The sequence below is a fragment of the Vulpes lagopus genome, chromosome 6 (assembly GCF_018345385.1).
Source record: "Vulpes lagopus strain Blue_001 chromosome 6, ASM1834538v1, whole genome shotgun sequence".
In the NCBI taxonomy this organism is placed as follows: domain Eukaryota; kingdom Metazoa; phylum Chordata; class Mammalia; order Carnivora; family Canidae; genus Vulpes; species Vulpes lagopus.
Genome location: NC_054829.1, coordinates 33,906,588 through 33,924,845, shown reverse-complemented (window position 1 = coordinate 33,924,845; position 18,258 = coordinate 33,906,588). Strand labels below are relative to the sequence as shown.

Sequence of the window (18,258 nt, the reverse complement as noted above, 5' to 3'; positions counted from 1 at the left end):
AATTTAAGACCTGAACTAATGTCTCTCAAAAGGCAAAATTTCAATTTAGTTGTAAGTATGGTAGACCATATAATGGCCCCCAAAGATGTGTATGTCCCAATCCCCAGAACCTGTGAATATGTTGCCTTGTATGGAAAAAGGGACTTTGCAGGTGTGATTAAATTAAGGATTTTGACATGTGGGGATTATTTTAGATTATTCAGGTAAACCCAGGTAACCACAAGGGTGATTATAAGGGAGACAGGAGGGTCAGACACTGAGAGAGGAAATGTGACAACAGAAGCAGAGGTTGGATTGATGTACATTGAAGGTGGAAGAGAAGGGGCCTTGAACCAAGAAATTTGGGAAGCCTCTGGAAGCTAGAAAAGGTGATGATTCTTGCCTCCAGCCTCCAGAAGGCACATAGCCTTTGATTTTAGCCTCTCAAGAACCATTTTGGATTTTTGACTTCCAGAACTGTCAGAGAATAAGTTTGTGTAGTTTTAAGCCACTTAATTTGTGGCAATTTGTAACAACAATCATAGAAAACCAACACAAAGGATATCTTTGGGGTAAAGGCTCCCTTCCAACACCCTTTAATCACAGGCTATCCTAAGACCTGCTTAGAATAGATTTTTTTTAAGACTTATTTATTTGAGGGGGATCCCTGGGTGGCTCAGCGGTTTGGCACTTGCCTTTGGCCCAGGGTGCGATCCTGGAGTCCCGGGATTGAGTTCCACATCGGGATCCCGGCATGGAGCCTGCTTCTCCCTCCTCCTGTGTGTCTATCATGAATAATAAATAAATAAATAAATATTTTAAAAAAGACTTATTTATTTGAGAGAGAGAGAGGAAATGCTCGAGAAGGGAGAGGGACAGGGAAAGTATCTTCAAGCAGACTCCCCACTCAGCAGGTGCCCAACGAGAGGCTTGATCCCACAACCCGTGAGATGATGACCTGAGCCGAAACCAAGAGTCCGATGCTTAGCTAACTGAGCCACCCAGGCACCCCTAGGATAGCTTTTTTGACAACCAATCTTGGGTTTCTGTACAGACACCAGTGGGCTGGAATTCCGGACATAAAAGCCAACCTGGTTAACTGCCCATGGCATGTACAACTGATGCTAACATGGTTTCTGCCCTGATAAGCATGTTCCCAGACCTGTCACCAGACAAGGGTGCTTGGGCCCCTGCAACTCCAAAACCTTTGAATTAAGAGCATTGCATTCCCAGAAAGAGAGAAAGGAGGGCAGAGGTTGTGAGGAGGCCTCTACAGATGGGGATGGTTGGCCAAAAGACTAAGGAGTGACACAAAAGACACCTTTCTTCTTGTCACTCTTGCAAAAATAGCCCAAGGAAATTGTTTTGAATCTGCTTTGAGCTGAAACTCTTGGGAGAAAAAAATCCATGGCATGAACTTCAAGTCATTTAGCAGATTTCCTTAATTTTATTCTCCACCTCTGTGGTGACCCCAACAGGCTCTCGGAAGAGGTCCTTCTCTGTAAAGCTGTTTTCTTTCTTCTTCAATTAAGTCACACACACTAAATGGAAATGAAGAGGACATAGCTTAAAATGTGTCTTTAGGATGAAATGGAATATGAAAATGCTCAGATCCATTTTAGGGACAGCCTCTTCTGTCAGAAATCAATACAGTCCGTGCATTCTACAATGTGCCAGTTCATAAAGTAAAAACGGCTCGAACTCTCAATTTAACATTTTCAAAGCTGATATTAAATTCCAAGATTTTATATCTGCTGTTGCCCATTTAGGACCAAGTTATAAATCTGAAGTCTCTCCCCAGCTTACGAGTCTGACAGTACTCAATAAAAACTTTTATAATCAAGTTCGATAAAGAATCACAAATCTCCATCTTGTGATTTTTAGCTTACAACAGTCTGCGTAAATAACATCTTCCTGCCTTGATGTTTGTCAATATTTGTCATTTTATTTTTTATTTTTATTTTTTTTATTTATTTATTTTTTTAATATTTGTCATTTTAAAAAAGGGATAAAATAGAAATACTATGTTAACCCTTACCTCTTGGATGAAAATTATGGTTAGTAAAGGATTCAATGAATAAAATGTCTTCATAGTATCATTTATACAGAATGACTATGAAAAGCCAGATGATGGAAACCTTAGTGACAACCGTGGTCAGACACCTATGGCATTCACAGTGAAACAGAACACAGGTCATTATCTGGAAGTAAAAAAAAAAAGAAAAAGAAAAAAAGAAAAAAAGCCTTTTGCTCATTAGCATTTATTTCAGTCTTGAAATGACCATTCATCCACCCTTCTAAACTATCCTTAGGCTAGAAATAAAGAGGCCAGTTTCACCTCTAAGCCTCTTTTGGGTGAGCTTCTTTCTTCAGAATCAGAAACTAAAAAAAAAATTAATGAAAAAGATATTTTATTTAAGCAAGTTGGACTCTGAGCTTTGTTGCATTTTCCTATCTGTAAAAAGAGGCTGGAAACAATACATACACATATACATATGTTGCACACATATACACAAACACATGCATACCTATATATGTACTAAGATTATGAAGGTAAGGACAGCAATGGTAAACATCAAATTCAGGACAGTGATCATCTCTGAGGAGGAGGGATGGGGATGTGATGAGGGAGATACACAGAAGGCTTCAAATGAGTTTGTAATGTTTTACTGTTTATTTTATTTTTTATTGTTTTATTATTTTTTAAAAGATTTATTTGTTTATTTGAGAGAAAGAAAGAGAGAGAGACAGAGAGAGAAAGAGAGAGAGAGAGAGAGAGAGAGAGAGAGAATGCAGGGAGGGACAGAGGGAGATGGAGAGAGAAACTTTAGTAGACTCTATGCTGATCCCAGAGCCCCACGCAGGACTCAATTTCACGACCCCAAGATTATGACCTGAGCTGAAATTAAGAGTCAGACGCTTAATGGACTGCACCATCCAGAGGCCCCCTAGTGTTTTACTTTTTAAACTGGATCGTTTATAAGTGATTATTACATTATTGTCTGTGCCTTGGTGATTTGCACATCTGCTCGATTTTATCATTAAAACAAATTTTAAAGAAAGGTTTAAGGTTGTGTGATGGTTAATTTTATATGTCAACTTCACTGGAGAAAGGGAAGCCCAGAGGGCTGGTAAAAGAGGATTTCTAGATGTCTGGGAGGCTGTTTCTGGGGGAGATTACTATTTGAATCAGAGGACTGAGTTAAGAGATGAGTCCTCACCAATGTGGGAGGGCATAATCTAATCCGTCAGATGCCTGAATGGAACTAAAGGTGAAGGAAGGAGGAATTCTCTCTTCCAGAGTTGGGATGTTCCCCTTCTCCTGCCCTGAGACATCAGAGATTCTGTTCTCAGGCCTTCAGACTTCGACTGAATTATACCTCTGCCTTTCCTGATTCTCTAGCTTGCAGACAACTGTTTGTGAGACTCTGCCTCCAATAGTCATGTGAGTCAATACCTAAAATAAATCTCTTCTATATCTATCTATCTATCTATCTATCTATCTATCTATCTATCTATCTTCCTCTCTCTCTCTCTACTTTCCTACCCATCTATCTCATCTCCTATTGATTCTATCTCTCTGGAGAACCCTGACTAATATACACTGGGTCATTGGAGCAATGGAGCAATGAAGGAACAGTTCAAATGCCATTCACATTCAACATGACTTTTTTACTCTGTCCAGTGTTGCTCTGCTAGCTCTACGTTAGATTGGGGACCCACATACACGTCAGTGACAGGGAGGGTGAAAGTCCTAATGGTGTGCTGGCTTATAACACCTTATGAAAGCTGGTTGATTTTCAGGAATTTTTCATGCCATCAGTTAGACATCCATTATTAAAAATTAAATCACATAAGCTTGCAATTAAGTACATTATATTGAAAACAACATAAAATAAATATTTAAAATATCACATCTTTGTTACATTACAACTTTATGCTACTATCTATGCTCTTGAAGTTATTTCTATCTATTGTGTCTATATGGTAGAAATACTCTATAATTCACATCTCTATGACTGCATTCAATGACATCATGTTAATGGCTTGATGGCTGTAGTGGGAATATTTACACCATGGAAACTGGGAGATGCTACTAATCAGAACTCCCTGCTGCCCACCCCACCCCCATCTGAGAGCCGACATTAACATTTACACATATCAGTGGGTGGAACTCAATTCAGTAGCTTCCTGCCTCTAACTTCATTCTGAACATTCTGAATTCTCAATCACCAGGAAAAACATCCTGTGCTAGGTTTGGATGACTCCTGCAAAACCAACTGGGCAGCTTCTTGAAATATTAAGCACCTGGGCAGAATTTTCAGGAGAGAGATGGTCTGTTTCTTTCTGTACACCTTCAGACCCCAAAGTATCAAGTGTCAATGCCCCTCATACTTGACCTTGTCAAGGGTGTATTTGTCTATTGGGATAATTCCAATCCTGGATATCCCATTGTTGGGCCAGAAATCTGTTTGGCTATCCCTGTTCTAATTCTCTTTCCTTTCTCAGTCCTGACTTATTTTCAGCTGGTGACTCCCTGGAGGCCTGAGAGGCTTTGATTTATATAATACAAGGAACTGGCAAAGGGGTGGGACACTGGCCTGCAGAAACTCGGGTACGTAGGCTTGCACATGTGGCCTGATGGCCAAATTATCTGCTGGACTGAAGTGTACCCTTTGGACTGTGTCCTTGCTTCTAGCAGCTCATAGGGCATCCAGAGCTTAAAAAGGAGCAAGCAGGCGCTGGTTGAAGATTTATTGCCCTGTGACTCCTTCCTGACTGTAAGCAATGCCTGGGCCTGGAGCTTCAACCCCCTGACCACCACCTAGTGTCAAAGAATATTACTGGTCCTAAAGAGAGGTGGAATTTGGCTACTTACTGTTCAGGGAGGTCAGAGAGATGCTACTAAGAACAGTGAAAAGTAGAGGTTATCTCTTGAAGTGGATCTTGACTTTTTCCATGTTCCTAGTTCTCCTTCAAGCTATTTCAAAAAATAAAATGCATGAAAGATGAAAAACAGTCTAAATCTCCTTTAATAGGGACAGATTAAGTACTCATATTCTATCTTAAGAAGAATTATGAATCAGTGAAAAATCACCTTTCCTTTGGATTATTGTACTATGTCCACATAAAACTCGTTAGAAATACAATATTTAAAGGAAACCAACTAGGGGCACCTGGCTGGCTTAGTCCCTAGAGCATGCAACTCTTGATCTCAGGGTTGAGTTCAAGCCCCATGTTGGGTGTAGAGATTTCTTAAATATAAGATCTTAAAAAAAAAAAAAAAGGAAATGAACTAAATGGTTACATTGTAGAGATCACATAGCACATGAAAAATCTACTTTCTACTATTTAATCCTATATTGAGAAAGAAAATATGAACTGTTTTAGGCAGAACTAACTGTTCACTTGTGGTTTAGGATAAAATTTCCAGTGACAGCAAATAGATGTGAAAAGTGCTGAAACGCAAACCTTAGACAAAAGAGAAGGCAACAAATCCTAGAAAACTGAGAGATGGCTCTAGGGAGAAAAGACATTAATGTGAAAGAGACATGGGAAGAATTTGAATAAATTGTGTCATGCAAGATGAGAGTGGGAAAAAGTATTTCTCCCTCAGAATGTTATTTTATATAGCATATGCTTTTAAAGATGTACATACAACTGAACCAATAGATAGATTTAAATTAAAAATCATGTTTTAGAAGTCCAATGAAACAAGGAAAAGGTCATGGCAGTGATAAATCAGTATTAAAGGGATCCCTGGGTGGCCCAGCGGTTTGGCGCCTGCCTTTGGCCCAGGGCGCGATCCTGGAGACCCAGGATCGAATCCCACATCGGGCTCCCGGTGCATGGAGCCTGCTTCTCCCTCTGCCTATGTCTCTGCCTCTCTCTCTTTCTCTCTCTGTGACTATCATAAATAAATAAAAAATTAAAAAAAAATCAGTATTAAAATTCGTGGTATATAAAAACTTACTATAAATACAACTACATATGAAAAAAACCCAATGTATATCAATCTGGAAGGAAAGGCACTAAAAAGTGGTGCTTGGGTGGCTCAGTCAGTTAAGTATCTGCCTTTGGCCAGGTCATGATCACAGGATCCTGGGATCAAGCCCCATGTTGGTCTCCCTGCTTGGCGGGGAGCCTAGTTCTCCCTCTCCCTTTTCCCCTTGCTTGTGCTCTCTCTCTCTCTGTGTCAAATAAATAAATAAAATCTTTTTTTTAAATTTTTATTTATTTATGATAGTCATACAGAGAGAGAGAGAGAGAGAGAGAGAGAGAGAGGCAGAGACACAGGCAGAGGGAGAAGCAGGCTCCATGCACCGGGAGCCTGATGTGGGATTCGATCCCGGGTCTCCAGGATCATGCCCTGGGCCAAAGGCAGGCGCCAAACCGCTGCGCCACCCAGGGATCCCCAATAAATAAAATCTTAAAAAAAAAAGGCACCGAAAAGAATTAGTGGTTTTACTTGTGTGTAAGATTACAGGTGACCTTTATTTTCTTCTTTATTTTTTTTATAGTTTCCAAACTACACAATAAAGAGTCATTACTTTTATAACAAAAAAAGCCTCTTATTTTTTTGAAGATTTTATTAATTTGAGAGAGAGAAAGCATGAGCATGAGCAGGAGCAAAAGGAAAGGGAGCAGCAGACTCCCCTGTGAGCACAGAGCCTAAAATGGAGCTCAATTCCAGGAACCCAAAATCATGACCTGAGCTGAAGGCAGATGCTTAACCGACTGAGCTACCCAGGTGCCCCTATTTTTTAATTTAAAAAAAAATACTTATTTATTTATTTATTTATTTATTTATTTATTTGAGAGAGCATGAGCAAGTGGAGGGAGGTACAAAGGGAGAGGGAGAGAGAGAATCTCAAGCAGTCTCTCTGCTGAGTTTGGAACCCAAGGCAGGGCTCAATCCCACATCCCTGAAATCATGACCTGACCTGAAATCAAGAGTTGGATGCTTAACCAAAAGAGCCACCCAGGCACCCCCAAGAGGACCTTATTTAATGAGATAAGGTCATAAAAGATGATAAATCATCTGCCTGTAGCCCCTGTCTCCAACTGTGTACTGATGGATCTTCCTATATATACTAGTTTAGAATAGAAATGAAAAAATAGCTAACTTTTATTGAGTGTGAGTCATGTATCCAGCATTATACTGAGTACTTTGGATTATTTTATGTAATCACTATCCCAGTACTATGAAGTTGGCATGAATACTCTGATTTGGTAAGTGAGGGAACTAAGAATCAGAGAGGATTAGTTCTTTGCCTAAATCATGCAGCTAGTGAGCAGCGGGGAAGGACTGTGGGCTGGCATTTAAGCCCAGGCAGATCCACTCCAGAAGCCACACTCTCAGCCTTGGTTCTTTGCTGTGCTCCCTCCTGCCACTCCAATACCTGTCTGGTAAGATTTTGGAAACTATAAAAAGCCAGCCCTTGGGAAAATTGCTAGTCAAGTATCCTCAGCCTCAAACTTCGAGGATCTGTAAATTTTTTTTTTTTTTTTTTTTTTTTTTTTTATGATAGGCACACAGTGAGAGAGAGAGGCAGAGACACAGGCAGAGGGAGAAGCAGGCTCCATGCACCGGGAGCCCGACGTGGGATTCGATCCCGGATCTCCAGGATCGCGCCCTGGGCCAAAGGCAGGCGCCAAACCGCTGCGCCACCCAGGGATCCCGAGGATCTGTAAATTTTAATTGAGTCAGGTCAGTTCCTTACCTGGGACCTTAATGTTTGCATAAATAAAGTTTTGAAATGAGTTTGTTGGTTAATATGTTTTCAACTACTTTAAGCAGAAAGACCTCTCAAGGAATGGGACAGTCAGATGCACTGGTTTTAAATGGGGTCCATAAGGATGTCTCTGGGGCTACTTAGGTGGCAAGGAAGAGATCTAGATAGTGAGGACTGACCAGACTAGGGATGGAGTACCAGGTCAGGGGCTCCAGAATCTGGGAAGCCAAAGGAAGCTGTGAGAGGGACCAAAGACTGGCTTTGTCCAACAGAAGAAAGGGGATTAGCACTTGCTGAGCACATAAAATTGCTGGGTATTCACATTTTCTCTTCCATTCTACCTTCCCCAGACTCCTATTTATGTCATTATTTCCACTTGACAGTGGCAGAAGGGAGGCTCAGAGAGATGAACCTGTCCAAGTGATTGAACAGAAAAGCCAAGATTTGAATTCTGGTCTTCCTGACTCCAAACGGGTTATGTTCTTATAGTCAGTGTCAAGCAGGAGATGCTCAGATGGACTAGTTTGAGGAAAGTTTAGCAAAAGGGCTGCTTACAGAGGTGTGGGCAGGTGATGGGGTTCAGAACATGCTACCTCAAAATATGTCATCTTGGCATGTTGAATATCTGAAAGTGGAAGGAGTTTGAGGAAACAGCAGAACCAGGAAGGTTGCTCTGATCTCCCCTGGTCCCTTGCTCTTCTTCTCCTCTGGTGCTGGTCATAAAACCCACATATGAAAGGTACCATCCCTGTACCAGGAAGAAGGAAGACATTCTTATCACTAGAGGCCAGGGGATTTGGGGCTGAGAAATCTGTAGAAACAAACCTTATGAAATTAACCCTTACCTTTCCAGTGATTTCTTCATCGTTTACTATCCCTAACCCAAACCCCTTTGTCTTGTCAAATCCTGACAAATTTCCTGCTTCTTTGTCTAAAAGGTATAAAACCCCCTGCTCTGTTCACTTCTCCAGGCTTTCACCTCTTATGAAGGCTTCCACATACATGTAAAAATTTAATAAAATCTGTACACTTTTTCCTATTAATCTGTCTTTGTTGGTTTAATTTTCCGACCCAGCCAGGGACTCTAAGAGGGTTGAAGGAAATGTCCTCCCCTACATAGGGTTCAGGGAAACCAACATGCATGGTGCAGTTTCTTAGGGTTGGCAAGAGTGGGGGGCATTACTGCCCCTAAGAGTCGAAGGCCTTCTGGTGCAAAAGGGTGAAGCAGTGACCAGAACCTGGGAATAGTAGGGCCACCTGATATAGCAGCTGTGATCTGTGGTAGAAGTACAGCTGAACTGTCACCCTGCAGATCTCCTGATGGTGTTACCTGTTGACTTAACCCAACTGCAAAGCCATTGGGTTTATTGCGCAAGGGAGCCCAATGTTGCATACAGAGAAGCCAGGCACCTGGTGACTGGAAAAGGAGGTAGAATGGATCTCTATGGAGAGACCAATGGATAATATCTTGTACCCGTTCCAGATAGCAGTAGACTGCTGTGTTAACATTATTTCCTCAAAAGCCTCTCCACCATGTGTATCAAAGGACACTGTCAAGATAGTGGAAAGACACTCCACAAATTGGGAGAAGATATTTGCAAATCATATATCTCATAAGGGATTAATATTCAGACTATATAGAGAACTCCTGCAACTCAGCAATTACAAAAAATGCAATTCAGAAATGAGCACAGGACTTGAATAGACATTTTTCCAAAGAAGACATAGAAATGGCTAATAAGCACATGAAAGAAATGCTCAATATTGGTAATTAGAGGAATGCAAAATAAAAGCACTTGTGATACCACTTGACACTCATTAAGATGTCTATTATTTGAAAAAATTGGCAGATAACAAATGTCGGTGAGGACATAGAGAAATTAGAACCCTCATGTATCGCTGGTGGGAATGTAAACTTATGGATGGGGAAAATAGTATGATAGTTCCTCAAAAAGTTGAACACAGAATTGCCATATGATCCAGTATATAGGCCCTATATAGGCCCCAAAGAAATGAAAGCAGAGACTCAAACACATACTTGTATACTAATGTTCACATCAGCATTATCCACAATAGCCAAAAGGTAGAGACAACTCAAGTGTCCATCAACAGAAGAATGGATAAACAAAATGTGATATATCCATGCAAGGAAATATCATTTATCCATAAAAAAGGAATTCAATTCTTTAAAAATTATTTATTTAAAAAATTTAAAAAGATTTTATTTATTTATTTATTTATTTATTTATTTGACAGATAGCACATGACAGAGAGCACAAGCCAGGAGCTGGGTGGGAAGAGGGAGAGGCAGGCTCCTTGCTAAGTAGGGAGCCCGACATGGGGCTCAATACCAGGACCCTGGGATCATGGCCTGAGCTGAAGGCAGACACTTAACCAACTGAGCCACCCAGGTGCCCCAAGGAATGAAATTCTGACACATGCTACAACACGGATTCTAAGTGGAAAGCATCATGCTAAGTGAAATAAGCCAGATGCAAAAAGACAAATATTGTGTGATTCTGCTTACCTGAGACACCTAGAATAGACAAATTCATAGAGACAGTAAGTGGAGAAGAGGTTGCCAAGGGCTGCAAAGGGAGGCAATGGGGAGTTAGTGTTTAATGGGGACAAAATTCCAATTTGGGTGGATGAAAAAGTTCTGGAAATCGATGGTGGTGATGGTTGCACAGCAGTGTGAATGTACTTAAATGTCACTGAATTGTACACTTAAAAATGATTAAAAAGGCTAAAATTTTGTGTTATGTATATTTTATGCACCCCTCCCCCAAGCCTTCCCAATGCCCAATCAGAAGGCACTCTAAGAAGATGCAGAGTACCAGAACCCTTAGGTTTTCACCAAGGGGTTGAATGACTCTCTGAACTTCCTCATCACCTTCCACTTTTTTTTTTTTTTTTTTTTAATCAACAGAGAAACAAAATTCCCTAGTTTGACTAAAAATTTTTCACTGGGGCCCTATAGGCCTGGTGGCTTTTCTGATAATGCAGTTTTGTGGACGGATGGCTCTAGGGAAGGTATGAGTCTAGGGAAGGTATGAGTCTCTCTCAACTGGCTTTGGGTTTGTTAAGGAGCTCCCCTCATCTCCTTGGCCACCCACTGGAAGCTGTCACAATCCATTCCCCGGCCATTCCTCCATGCAGACTCAAACCCAACCTCAAGCCCTTGTCTTACCAGCGTCTTCTCATCTGATAAACAAACTTAGAGCAGCAGTATCTTTGGGAACCCAAAGCCATTGGATGCACCCCAGCTGCAAAGGTGCGGTTTGGAGCAGGCCAGGGGGCTCCCAGGCCTTATGGACTGCGTAGGCTTCCTGGACTTTAAATCAACGCAGCTCCACAGGGTCCCACCCTGGGTATAATGTGCTGTCACCATCTTGAAACTCTTCATAATTTTTTATATTTAAAAAAATTTTTTTTAAAGATTTCATTCATTTATTTGACAGAGAAAGAGAGAGAGAGAGAGAGCACAAGCAGAGGGAGTGGCAGGCAGAGGGAGAGGGAGAAGCAGACTCCCTGCTGAGCAGGAAGCCCAATGTGGGGCTCCATCCCAGGACCCTGAGATCATGACCTGAGCTTAAGGCAGACTCTTAACCGACTGAACCAACCGGGCACCCCCATAATTTTTTTTTAAACAAGGGACCTCACATTCTTCTTCTGCATGGAGACCTGGTGTAACCAGTGCTGCCTGTAGGGCATCCAAGGGAGAAATTCAACTTGAAATCATTGGGCCAAAGGGTCAGGTGGGAAGGAAGAAGGACCTCTAAACTGTAGGCCTAGGGACAGCAAGTATGGTGGCGCCAGTGCCTGGAAACATGATGCCTTCTTCCCCAACGTCTTTTATAAGAAAACTCTCCAGGGGAACCATAGCTGAGGGGCGGGGGTGGGGAGCGAGGGGGGTGCAGCTGGGGGTGGTGATGAGTGCACCTTCAGTATCTGCCTGTGCAGCTCTACTTTGTTTTCTTTTTTGCTTTGTCCTTGGATCTCATTTTCAGTCCCAGCCTGGACCTGTGCCTATTATTCACTGTTAGAATGTTCATACCTGATAATTCTACGTGTTTTTTATATTGCCTGTTTCACACTGCTTCTATTTTGTCTCTCTAACTACTTCAGGCTTGTTTTAGACTCTCGGTCTGTTTGTTCTTATTCTAATCCTTCTATTTCAAATAACACAGTGGCTTGTGTGGTCTGCTGTTTGGCTTCTGAAAGTGTGACCGTGCCCCAGTTAGGGAGCACATAGTCCCCAGAAACACTGGCTCTCCTGCCCTGTATTGTGTACAGAAGAGTGCCCAAGGCAGGGCCCTGGTCCCAGCCACCTCCCCAGGGGCTTCTCAGGCCTTGTTGCTATTGTTATCCTCTTGATGTTGGTTCCTGGAAGCTCTGTTTCTCTCTGTAGCTTTTCCAGCATGGATTTGGGAAAGGGAGCCAGTGGCCCTGTGGGTCCGCCAACTTGGCACATATTGGAAGGCTCTTTCTGGCTCACTCTTGTTTCTTGTGTAATGTCTCCGCGCTATATTCTCTCTCCCTTGTAGATGGGTGAAACCTATTTTATTGTAAGCGCCTAGGTCTGAGTATTTCTCCATTTCCATAGGACCACTTCAGTTCATTTACAAACGGCCAATCAATTGCTACTGCCATTTAAACAAGATCCTGACAGTGAAGGCTGCTAAATCTGGGATGGGTGAGGAGAATGCTATCATTTTGGAATTCTGATTGGTGGAATCTTCTTGCAGTATCATTGGCCAAATGCCATGTCATTATGCAGGAAAATGTTCTCATTTTTTTTTGGACAGGGTCTTTAGGGGTGACATTTCATAATGTCTATAATTTATTTTAAAATACTTTAGCATTAAAAAAAATGTCTAAAAATAAGAATTGTTAGTCCATAAGATTACATTCACAAGACCATAGGTTGTAGGGATTATTCTCATAGAGAAGTAATGTTTCTGTTTTATACCGCATATCACTGTTGTATAATCATGTTACATTATGTATAATCATGTTATTTGTTCTATGTAAATGCTATGGACATTTGTGCCCACCCTCCATTCATATACTGAAATCCTCTGTCCAGTGTGATGGTATTAGGAGGTGGGGCTGTGAGGAGGTACTTAGGTCTGGAGAGTGGAGACTTCATGAATGGGACTTATGAAAGAGTCTCCAGAGAGATCCCTGGCCTCTTCTGCGAGGATGCTATGAGAAGGCACTGACTATGAACCAGGAAGCAGTCCCTTGCTAGAATGTCACCATGCGCCCTGATCTTGGGACTTCTAGCCTCCAGAACTGTGAGAAATACATTTTTGCTGTTCCTAAGCCACCCAGTCTGTGGTGTTTTCCTGCAGCAGCCTGAATGGACTAAGTAACCTATTTGGCAATATCCAATTTCATGAATTCTACGGAAGTAATGCCCATTTGACAGATGAGAAGCCTGAGGCCTGTTGAGCTTGTGACTTGCCTGGGCTGCATATAAAACTAAAATAGGAGTGACACCTGGGTGGCTCTGTCGGTTAAGCAACCGATTGGTAATTTCAGTTTAGGTCATGATCTCAGGGTCATGGGATTGATCCCAGTGTCAGGCTCTGTGCTCAGCATGGAGACTGCTTGAAATTCTCTTTCTCCCTCTGCCATTCCCACTCCATCACCCTTTGCTCTCTGTCTTAAATAAATAAATCTTAAAAAAACAAAACAGAAAAAAAAAAAAAAAACAGAACAGAACAAACCACACATACAAACTGAGATAAGATCTTAGTTCTCGTGAGCCCAGATCCTTCCACCCCACCCTGGGCTACATCACAGGAACCAAGGAGTCCCGGTTGACCTGCCTGGTTCAGCCATTTTGCCTTCAGAGCAGCAGTGCCTCCTTTTGGAGACTCGTGCCCAGTTTTGTTAGTAAAACATACAGTGCAAAGGCTGACATGAATGTTTCCAGTCAATGTGTCACACGTGGTTGTCATTGATGGGGTGTCCATAACCTAGGATGGTGGTTGTGCCTTTGTTTATTCTTCTAGTCTTTCTACTGCTTGTTGAGATATACAGATAATAGAGATTTATTGAAGGAAATTTTTGAAAATACGAGTAACACAAAAAATAAAAAATGGAAATTACCTATAATCTCACTGTGATAAAGATTTTGGGGATATATTAGTCTCCTACTGCATAGTAGATTGCTCCAAAATTTGCGGCTCAAAACAAAAGACATTTATTATCTTGCAGTCTCTATGGGTCAGGAACTCAAGAGCAGCTTAGCTGGAGGGGGTTCTGGCTTAGGGTCTGTGGTAAGGCTGGATTCACCTGAATGAAGGTTTGGGTGGGGCTGGGAAATCTGACTGTAGGACGGTTTACTCATGAGAGTGTCGACAGGGACTCTCCACGGGACTGCTTGAGAATGTCCACAGCACGGAGGCTGGCTTGTCCTAGCACATGTGATCCGGGAGAAACTGAGGAGGAAGTTGCAGTGCCTTTTATGATCTAGTTTTGAAAGTCATCCTGCCATATTCTATTCATTAGAAAAAAAGATACTAAGTCAAGTCCACACTTATGGGGAGAGGACTTCTAGCTCTTGAAAGGAGGAAAAATCAAAGAACTTGTGGGCATATATTAAAGCCACCACAAGGGGGTCGCCTGAGTGGCTCAGCGGTTGGGCGGCTGCCTTCTGTTCAAGGTGTGATCTTGGTCTTGGGATCCAGTCCTGCATTGGGCTCCCTGCAGGGATCTGCTTTCCTCTCTGCCTATGCCACTGCCTTTCTCTCTGTCTCTTGTGAATAAATAAATAAATAAATAAATAAATAAATAATTTATTATTTAAATTTATTTACTTATTTAAATAAACTATTTATTTATTTATTCACAAGAGACACAGAGAGAGAGGGAGGCAGAGACACAATCAGAGGGAGAAGCAGGCTCCATGCAGGGAGCCTGATGCGGGACTCGATCTCAGGGCTCCAGGATCACACCCTGGGCTGAAGGCAAGTGCTCAACTGCTGAGCCAGCCAGGCGTCCCTAAAAAAAATCTTAAAAATAAAATAAAGCCACCACAGGGATCTCCTGTCAGGTTTTTTTTTTTTTTAAATCTAAAATGGGATCATATTGTATGGATGGCTTTATATCCTACCTTTTTTTGTTTATTAGCTCAAATCTCCTGGATTCAAATCCTGTTCCTCTGCTTAGTAACTATACAATCTTGGGCAAGTTACTTAACCTCTCTACCTCAGTTTCTCTATCTATAAAATATGAGTAAAATTAAAGCATACCTGATAGGGTATGGGTTAGTGATAAATACACGAGTTAAAACATTTAAAGAGCTTAAAATCACGTCTGTCACAGGATAGGCAGTATGTTTTGGCTCTTATGTCAGCAAGGATATTTTAAAAATATCTTAATAGCCGCATAATGCATTATTATATGCACTTTAATTCCATTATCAGATCATTTCTAATTTTTTTATTACTGTGACATGATAAAAAATATACTTGGTTTCTGCCTCCACTTCTAGACACACAACTCCTAAATCTCTTGAAATTTCCTGATGGGAGTGTCTTTTGCTCTAATGAGGCAATTTTTCATGGGCTCCTGGATAGCTTCGGAAGGGGAACTGATCACCAGAAAGACCAAACCATGATTATAAGCCTGGAACTTTCGGCTCTGCTTCTCATCCTCCAGGAAGGGGAAGGGCTGGGTATTAAGTTCATAATAGTTAATAATTGTGCCTACACGATGAAGCCTCAGTCCCTAAAATATAGGGTTCAGAGAGCTTCTGGATTGGTGAGCACATCCACACCCAACTCCATAGGACAGAAGCTTCTGTGTCTGGAACTCTTCTGGACCTCACCCTATGTACCTCTTCATCTGGCTGTTCATTTGTATCCTTTATAATATATTTATAATGAACTGAAAAATGTAAGTAGATGTTTCTTTGAGTTTTGTAGCTGTAAAGTCTCATTATAAAAGCAAATGATCAAGCCTGAGGAGGGGGCTGTGGGAATGCACATTTATAGCCAGTTGGTCAGAAGTACAAGTGACAACCTGGGATTTGCAGTTGATGTCTGAAGTGGGGGCAGTCTTATGGGTCTGAGCCCTTAACTTGTGTGAGCTGCACCAACTCTCATAGCTAGTGTCAGAATTGAATTGAATTGTAGGACGCTCGGTGCATGGAGAGTTGAAAGAATTGGTTCATGTGGCAACCCCTCCCCTCACATTTGGTGCTAGAAGTGTGGTGAGTAGAGAAATAGTTTTTCTTTATATTAGTGGTGAACATTCCCATAGCTAAATCTGTGAGCTGGGGATGGAGCTCTTTGGAACATATACACAATTTTGCATGTATAAAAGGCTGTTAGTGGAGAAAGGGTCCATAGTCTTCATCAAATTCTAAGAGATTCCTATTTTTTTAAAAAAGATTTTATTTATTTATTCATGAGAGACAGAGAGAGAGGAAGAAACATAGGCAGAGGGAGAAGCAGGCTCCCTGCAAGGAGCCTGATGTGGGACTCGACCATGATCCTGGACCTGAGATCATGACCTGAGCTGAAGTCATATGCTCAACCTCTGAGCCACTCAGGCATCCCAAGATTCCTATTTCAAAAGATATTCGGAGCTGCTTGTGTGAGATAGAGTCCTTGGCCACCCAGGTTCAGTCTGGAGGAAGGGACTGGAGAGGTGGTCACTAAGGTCAGGAGTGCTCGTTAACACCAATCAAGCTCCCGGGGAAGTTCTGGAGGCACGTTCATCACATTAGCAGTGCATTCATATGTTGTATTTCATGGTAGCTTATTTCTAGGATGATTTTTTAAAAGATTTTATTTTATTTATTCATTAGAGACACAAAGAGAGGCAGGGACACAAGAAGACAGAGAAGCAGGCTCCCTGCAGGGAGCCCAGTATGGGACTCCATCCCAGGGCCCAGGATCATGACCTGAGCCAAAGGCAGATACTCAACCACTGAGCCACCCAGGGCCCCTCTAAGATGGTTTCTGTAAGTGACTAATCTAACCACCTTATTATTCTTGTTCTGAGATCAAATAACTTTGTGGTCTCAAAAATCTGTGGTTGTTCAGTCTGTTGTATCTAGGCTTATTCCATCTTGGGGGTAAGGTATGATGATTCCAGTGTATATGTGCTGTGTACTAAGCATTCTTAGTTTTTGTATTTATTGAATATTCAACAAATATGGTATTTGTTGACAAATGGATGAATAAATGGAAATGTTGTCAAAAGTGGAAGTACCTTCCCAGAAATGCAAAGAGGAGGTGGCCTGTATTTGTTAGGCTTTGTAATGATGGAGCTTTTGTGAAAGCAAGAGACCCTGGAAAGGAAGAAGGGGCTTTGCATTCCAGTGGAGAAAGGAGATAGCTGTAGATGCTTCAGGGAGGTGTTCCTAAGCTTGGGTTCTCAAAGGCTGGGCTGAGTATGAGGATAATGGACTGATGTCTCAGACCAGGCAGTGAGGGTGCAGGGAACAGGAAGCACCTGGTCTCGTGTGTGGGGCCAGCTCCTGCAGCGATTATAGTCACCCCCACCGCAGACCACCATGCATCCGTCCTGCAGCTGAGGGCTTGGTGTCCCCACACAGGGTAGCAGCCTGGGGGTGCTTCAGAAGCCCGCCTCCCACTCGTGGCTGCCTTGTGTCTGAGCCTCTACTGCAGCAGCTGCTCAGAAACTGCCCATCTTCCAAGCCAGTGGCCCTCAAAGCTTCATGTGTAACTGAATCCTGTGGGCAGCTCATTCATAATGTAGATCCCTAGACCCCACCTCTGAGAGTTTGACTTAGCTGGTCTGAGGTGGGGCCCAGGATTCTGCATTTCCAGTGCTGATGGCTCAGAGATCACCTATGTTGATTCAAGTCCACTGGGAAGCAGACGTCAAGATGGGATTGGCCCTAAAAGAGATTCAGTGGGGAAATGCCCATGCAGGCTAAAAGAGTGGGAGTCCAGGAGGAAGATGAAGTCGAACCAGACCACAGCTCTGGTCCTTGTGAAAGGAAGGAATGAACAATGAGATAAGTTAGGGCAACTGCTAAGTTTAGAGGCAACAGTTGTCACAAGGCCATCCGTAACTTCAGACGCCCACTGCAAATTCAGAGGCTCCAACGCCACTCTCATGGTTCAGTGATTTGCTAGAAGGACTCATTGAACTCACTGAAAGCTATTATACTCATGATTAGCTTATTGTAGGGAAAGGATACAGATTGAAATCAGCTGAGGGAAGAAGCACATAGGATGGAGTCCAGGGAGGTATCAGACTAAGTGCTTGTCTTGTGCTCTCCCCACGGAGTCAGGATATGTTGCTCTCCAAGCATCCATGTGAGACAATATGCATGGAGTATTACAAACCAGGGAAGATCACCCAGGCCCTGCTATTCAGAGCTTTTACTGAGGCTCCACCATGTAGGTGTGGTTGACTGACTGCCCACATAGGGGATTTCTGTCTCCAGGTTGACTGAACTGGGTGACCAAAGTTGTACCCTAAACCATATTGTTCTTCCTAGAGTGACTAGTCCTTACCCTAAATCACACTGCTACTATCTGGCTGACCC

General features: G+C 42.3%; 1 long non-coding RNA gene across 1 annotated transcript in view; it reads right to left on the bottom strand.

Moving 5' to 3' along the window:
- Positions 1-1,284: 1,284 nt before the first annotated feature.
- Positions 1,285-18,258, bottom strand: part of LOC121493416 — a 35,512-nt gene continuing 18,538 nt past the window's right edge. Inside the window, exons 2-4 of the long non-coding RNA XR_005988467.1 lie at positions 4,859-4,960; positions 2,018-2,180; positions 1,285-1,520 (exon numbers count right to left, since the gene is read on the bottom strand). This is a non-coding gene — a long non-coding RNA (uncharacterized LOC121493416). The remainder of the gene's footprint in view (positions 1,521-2,017; positions 2,181-4,858; positions 4,961-18,258) is intronic.